The sequence below is a fragment of the Schistocerca serialis genome, chromosome 1 (assembly GCF_023864345.2).
Source record: "Schistocerca serialis cubense isolate TAMUIC-IGC-003099 chromosome 1, iqSchSeri2.2, whole genome shotgun sequence".
Classification (NCBI taxonomy): Eukaryota; Metazoa; Arthropoda; class Insecta; order Orthoptera; family Acrididae; genus Schistocerca; species Schistocerca serialis.
In genome coordinates, this window is record NC_064638.1 from 898,469,838 (window position 1) to 898,476,977 (window position 7,140).

Genomic DNA, 7,140 nt, shown 5'->3' on the forward strand with positions numbered 1-7,140 from the left:
AGACAACCGACATCTGGCAGCAGTGAGTAGGCCTAGAAAGTAGACAATTTACTTGTTCCTTCAGCAGTAACGGAGCAGTGGTTGAGCGATCGATAATTTTGACAACATAATACTTCGCAGTAGGTATATTCTTTTTGCATTTCACTTTTTGCGAAAGATGTACCCTGAAAGCTATCATGAATAATAGGATCTATTGCCAAGCCCGGCATATGGAACGCTCCGCGTAACTTTTGTAGCCGCATGATGTATTTTCGTGGAATGATGCCTTATACGAACTAGAAAGACGTAATGAGACGAAGTATGGGAGTTGAAGAGAATAAAAGAGTCTACATTAGCAACCTGTACAGAAAGTACTTTTTCGTTTCGAGGAACCGTTGGAGCCATCAGCTATCGGAAATTATCTTTAAAAGAAGATAAGTTTTTCACTAGTGTAATGCTGTAACTGATGTTATTTAAATCCAAAGCCAAGTCTACCTCCAGACACATCGATATCCGCGCCTGGTGTTTCGTTACGTTCGTCGTTATTTGAAAATAACGGCCTAAGGGCGACGTTAAAGGCGACCTTCCACTCGACTTCCCACTCGTTAAGGTCTTTGCAGAACTGGTGTAATCGATTCCCTGGTTCCACGGAAAATCTGTCTCTACTTCGGAGGCAGTTATCACTGGAATATGTGTCACTGGTTACGTCAAAAGCTTAACTGCTGAAGAGGTCTGGGCGTTTACCACATCCCGAATTACATTTGCAAGGATTCTGATTGTAGTAAGGTCAAAACGGAAAGACTCATGATTTTATGGTTACCATCGTGTAGAACAATGACTGCAAGCAGATACTTCTGAAAAATATCTAGGAATATGCATACGAAGTGATTTAAAGTGGAATGAATGCGTAAAACAGATTGCAAATAACACGATTGCCTGACTCACATGCTTTCGAAAAATGCTTAGGAACTGTAGTCCTCCTACAATGGAGGTAGCGTACAAAACCCTCGTTCGAACAATACTTGAATACTACTCGTCTGTTTGGGGCCATACCTAAATGGATTGGTTGAAGAAATAGAGAATAACCAAAGAAGAACAGTGCCTTTCGTTACAGGTTCATTTAACAAAAGTGAGAAGCGTTTCGCATAATGGCGTGGTTTGCCGATAAACTTCCGAGCGCGCAAGTTTGTAGAAGAGTCGTCTTACATATTGCTATCACCTACATATATCTTGTCAAAGACTGTGATGGCAAAATTATAGAGATCTTACCAGCACTCGTTCTTCCCTCGAAATATTCGCGACTGGATAAGGAAAGGAAATGACAGTAATAAAGAAAGTACCCTCCGCCACGCACTGGTTAGGCGCCTTGTGGATGGAAATGGCAGGAAGCTGGTTAGGAAGCGGTTATCAGTTGAACCCAGGGAAAATTTCAAAAGAAGCTCCCGTCAAATAACAATTATTTAACAATTTTTCTGATCCAGTGTGTAACAGTGCACACAAACAGAAAATATATAACGAAGAAAATACACAACCTTTAATACATGCAATCCTCAGTCAATTAAACAGTAAAATCATTACATATGAAATAAACTCAATTAAGAATTATTCACAAATACAAATATTTACTTTAAAATTACATTGAATGACTCTAACATCCTTATTCATGAGTGTGGTTCAAGAAAAACTTTAAATTTATGTTACTCGTATTCTTCAAAAGAGTCTCTGGTCAAAATGCTACAATTTTTTACCAACGACGGACAGCCTCGAAAACTTCTTAATACAGGAGACCATTTAAATTTCGGATGAAATCCCTTTGGATGTACTAAATAAGCAGCGTTGGAGACTTTCACCGAAACACACAAGTAATTCTTCTGTTTCAGTTTCAGTTTGGAAAAGTGATAATTATTTCTGGCTTATTCTGGCTCAGTGGAAATAAATAGATACTCAGTAAATTGTACTGGCCCTTTCTTTATACATCTCAGCCCATCTCTATCATATGTGGGGACAAGTACTCTGTCTTTCAAATGAAAACATAAAAAAGTACTTTGATGTATTATTCAAGTCTTGGAAGTTATTCACCCATGTCAACTGCCTTCTGCTTGTGAGAATGAAGGCCGGCCTGAGTGGCCGAGCGGTTCTAGGCGCTACAGTTTGGAACCACGAGACCGCTGCGGTCGCAGGTTCGAATCCTGCCTCGGGCATGGATGTGTGTGATGTCCTTAGGTTAGTTAGGTTTAAGTAGTTCTAAGTTCTAGGGGACTGATGACCTCAGAAGTTAAGTCCCATAGTGCTCAGAGCCATTTGAACCATGAGAATGAATTTCGTTGTACGCATTATTCTTACTCTTTTTGTAAACGAGTAACAATTTCTTCAATACTATATGTGCGAAAGCAACATATATTCTGTCTGGAAGCACTGCGCAGACAATTAGTGGTGCACAATCGACTGTAACCGAAGTTCGCTACACTGGAGAGAGAACTAGATTCAATTAAACAGTGGCTAGCCCATAAAATTTCATGCAGCCAACCAGTGTTTGTAAACTGCATAAAAGTCATAAATCATAGCTAGTAATGTCTCCAAAGCATGTTGCGCCAACCGTTTCTTTTCTTGTGTCCAAGAATATAGGACGAAGAGCAAAAGATGTGCTATAAAAGATTTACCTTCCCACTGAATTAAGTGAAAAAATTATAATGTTGCTAGTGGCAGGTTAAGTAAATACACTACTGGCAATTAAAATTCTACACCAAGAAAAAATGCAGATGATAAACGGGTATTCATTGGACAAATATATTATACTAGAACTGACATGTGATTACATTTTCACGCAATTCGGGTGCATAGATCCTGAGAAATCAGTACCCAAAACAACCACCGCTGGCCGTAATAATGGCCTTGATACGCCTGGGCATTGAGTCAAACAGAGCTTGGATGGCGTGTACAGGAACAGCTGCCCATGCAGCTTCAATACGATTCCACAGTTCATCAAGAGTAGTGACTGGCGTATTGTGACGAGCCAGTTGCTCGACCACCATTGACCAGACGTTTTCATTTGGTGAGAGATCTCGAGAATGTGCTGGCCAGCGCAGCAGTCGAACATTTCCTGTATCCAGAAAGGCCCGTACAGGATCTGCAACATGCGGTCGTGCATTATCCGTCTGAAATGTTGGGTTTCGCGGGGATCGAACTGAGGGTAGAGCCAAGGGTCGTAACACATCTGAACTGTAACGTCCACTGTTCAAAGTGCCGTCAATGCAAACAAGAGGTGACCGAGACGTGTGACCAATGGCACCCCATACCTTTACGTCAGGTTATACGCCAGTATGCGGATGACGAATACACGCTTCCAATGTGCGTTCTCTGCGATGTCGCCAATCACGGATGCGACCATCATGATGGTGTAAACAGAACCTAGATTCATACGAAAAAATGACGTTTTGCCATTCGTGCACCCAGGTTCGTCGTCTGGCGTTCCTGTCCGTGATGCAGCAGGGGTAACCGCAGCCACGATCTCCGAGCTGATAGTCCATGCTATTGCAAACGTCGTCGAACTGTTCGTGCAGATGGTTGTTGTCTTGCAAACGTCCCCATCTGTTGACTCAGGGATCGAGACGTTACAGCCATGCGGATAAGATGCCTGTCATCTCGACTGCTAGTGATACGAGGTCTTTGGGATCCAGCACGGCGTTCCGTATTACCCACCCATTCCATATTCTGCTCACAGTCATTGGATCTCGACCAACGAGAGTAGCAATGTCGCGATACGATAAACCGCAATCGCGATAGGCTACAATCCGACCTTTATCAAAGTCGGAAACGTGATGGTACGCATGTCAGCACGTTGTAGGTGTCGCCACCGGCGCCAACCTTGTGTGAATGCTCTGAAAAGCGAATCATTTGCATATCACAGCATCTTCTTCCTGTCGGTTAAATTTCGCGTCTGTAGCATGTCATCTTCGTGGTGTAGCTTTTTTAATGGCCAGTAGTGAAATAACATTCCATTTTACTTTCTGCCGGCAAGCAAGTTTGGTTTCACTGCTTGAGTTAATAGTAGAACAGGTCATTTGACTACGAAAAAATTCTGCGTTTGTGTGTAAAATGCAATACGTTTAGATTCATTGTCGTTGTTCTGGAAAGATCGTTCAGTTTCAACATTCTTCACTGTCATCTGTACGAGGAGACTGATGCCTAATGTGTATTTCCAATGTAGTCACTGATAGATGAAAACAATATCTCTCACTAGAGAAAGGGTAATTACTATATTGCAGTGCTTGTGACATCATAATTACGATTAAATGTTCCTTCAGTCATGCATGCACGCATGTACAAAGGGACAGGCACTGCGTCGAGAACAGCCGTTATGAAACACATGAAATGTTATCGGAGTTGCGAATATGGACCACCATCAATTATATAATGGAAAGAGGACAAAGAAAATCTGTTAGGTTAGGTTAGTGGTGTTTAACGTCCCGTCGACAACGAGGTCATTAGAGACGGAGCGCAAGCTCGGGGTAGGGAAGGATGGGGAAGAAAATCGGCCGTGCCCTTTCAAAGGAACCATCCCGGCATTTGCCTGAAACGATTTAGGGAAATCACGGAAAACCTAAATCAAGATGGCCGGAGAAGGGATTGAACCGTCGTCCTCCCGAATGCGAGTACAGTGTGCTAACCACTGCGCCACCTCGCTCGGTGCAAAAAATCTGTCCCAGAACGAGACTCGAGCCTGGATTTCCCGCTAATCGCAAGCCGTTGCCATAGTACTATATTATCCCAGCAAACTAAACGTCCATACGGTTCTAGGCGATTCAGTCCAGAACCGCGGTGTTGCTACGGTCGCAGGTTCGAATTCTGCCTCGTGCATGGATGTGTGTGATGTCCTTTTGTTCGTTAGGTTTAAGTAGTTCTAAGTCTAGGGGACTGATGTCCTCAGAAGTCCCATAGTGCTTAGAGCCAAACGTCCATATGTTGTCAACCACATGTCTACCACCTGCACTCGTACATCCATTATGCATATTCCCGTGCTGGCTAGATATTTTAATTGGAAATCGCTTGCCCGATGATGGTGGATAAAAAGGAGATTGCAGTACCTCTGTCATCAGAAGTACGATGCCATGTTCTGTCGGTCATGCATGCACGTCCGAGGGGACAGGACTTGCGACAACTACAGCTGTTAGGGAATGCACAAAATTTTATCGTAGTTTGGAATTTGGACAACCATCAGAAATAAGTGGGAAATTGGGGTTCGAGTCCCAGTCCACAAAAAGTTTTCATCGTCGTCATTCCATTATATAGCTGACGGTTATCAACGTTCGCAACCTTAATAACATTTCAGAAATGTAACTGATTCCTCAACGGAGATCTATCTCTTCTGTTAACAGTGACTACCGCAGGAGTGAAACATTGTACGTAAGATGCCCTGAATTCCACAGGAAGGCGTCAAGAAGGCACGAGTCGTCTCGAAAATATACATAATTAGCTTAAAAATGTTAAACTGCCCAAAGTGCTGCTTTGGCACACCGTATTGCTGATAAAATCTTTTGAAACCCGTTAGAAAGAAAATAGGAATGAGATTTTTGTTTTAGGGCACTACAACAACTATGGTCATACTCGATCATGGCAAAACTGTAAAACGCGAAGACAGAGAGAGGAGTTAAAAACGACTTCATGTCAATCCCAATCGACGGAAGATAAGAAACTTGAACACAGGGACGTGGAGAAAGGTCAATAAAATACGCGCTACAGAAACGGAGGTCTGGAACTAAAAATGAAATGGACTTCGTCATATTGCTACGACGGATAAAAAGTAGAACGCGGTCGACAGCCCGCGCGTCGTTCGCTAGAAAGGCCGATTGCTCAAACAGTAAACACAAACTGGAACGTAACCGGCTAAAAAAATGGCATTCCATCAGGAAATGGCGGATAGTTAAAAGTTGGGCGCAATGTGCACAAAGTGATGGCGATGGCTAAAAAGGCATTGCCCAATATGCAACGTAGTCAAAATGACGTCCTCGCGGCAAGACGGCCGAGAGGAGGCCGACCAAGCCGCTAGGAGAGGCTTAATAATTAGAAGCTTGTTCCCATGGAGGGAGACCAGTGGTGATGCAAAAGTGACACCACCTGCTGACAGACAGTAACACAGATCATTGGATTAAATGTAAAAACTAGCGGGCTGAGATACGAGGACAGCAACTTTGGCAGCAGCGTCAGCAGCCTCGTATGCTGTCAGACTGACGTGACCAGGAACCCACATAAACATCACTATGGCTCCATCAAGCGTGAACAAGTGACTACTTTCCTGGACCTCTTACATTGAGTCTGAGCAGATATCGCTATTGAAAAGCCTGTGTCGCAGGATGTACTGCGCGGCCTGAGGGTGAGGAGCCCTGCTGTAAATACTGAGCTGTGTTCCGGAAGATGACACCGAAAAACGTCGGCGCCAATGGCGTAGCCACATCTGACACCAGGGTCAGTTCGAGAACCATCAGTGTGCACAAAGATACTATCGTGAAGTTCCAAGGGATGGTCTTGAAACAGCGATAGAGCGAGGCTGGAACTGTGTCCTTAGGAAGCGAAAGAAGGCCACTGTTATACAGGCACAGTTATAAGCACAATAGTTCTCGCTCATGTGACGATATCCTTGAGTGGCGTCTTATTTATTTCTTGTTTACCGTCATATTTACCATGCGCTTTGATTCTCATAGTAAATGCCTGTAATAAATAAGTTCTCAATTCACAATCCATTTCTGAAACATGAGTGATAGACCACAGTCACTTTTATAACAGTACCACCTCAGTTTTTCACAGTCCATCTACTCTCCCCTTCATTGAAATAACACAAATATCCATTTCGTACACAGTCTCTGTTAGAGCAGCGTATACCTGACTTTTGTGAGGTTGACTAGTCCCTTCTCGTACTTTCGATGTATTGGCTCTTCCTCTTGATAGTCTGTTTTCCGCATCGATCTCGTGCTGAATTATTAGCTCTTGACTCTTTTCTCTTGCAACAATTTTCTCTTCTGTCTTATCGTCTCCGCTGATAATTTCGAAAAAATCGTGGTATCCTCTTAAAATTTGGCATTTCAGTACAACAATATTGCAACGATAATATCAACCGTCTCGTCACACTCAAACTGCTTCCAATGTTCTCCTTACGACAGTAATGTT

The 7,140-nt window shown here is 43.2% G+C and overlaps 1 non-coding gene across 1 annotated transcript; it reads left to right on the plus strand.

Moving 5' to 3' along the window:
• The first annotated feature begins 2,096 nt into the window (after positions 1–2,096).
• Trnas-gga (transfer RNA serine (anticodon GGA)) lies at positions 2,097–2,180 on the plus strand. The gene is given in 2 exon segments: positions 2,097–2,136; positions 2,146–2,180. It is a non-coding gene; the product is annotated as a tRNA-Ser (tRNA).
• Positions 2,181–7,140: the final 4,960 nt, after the last annotated feature.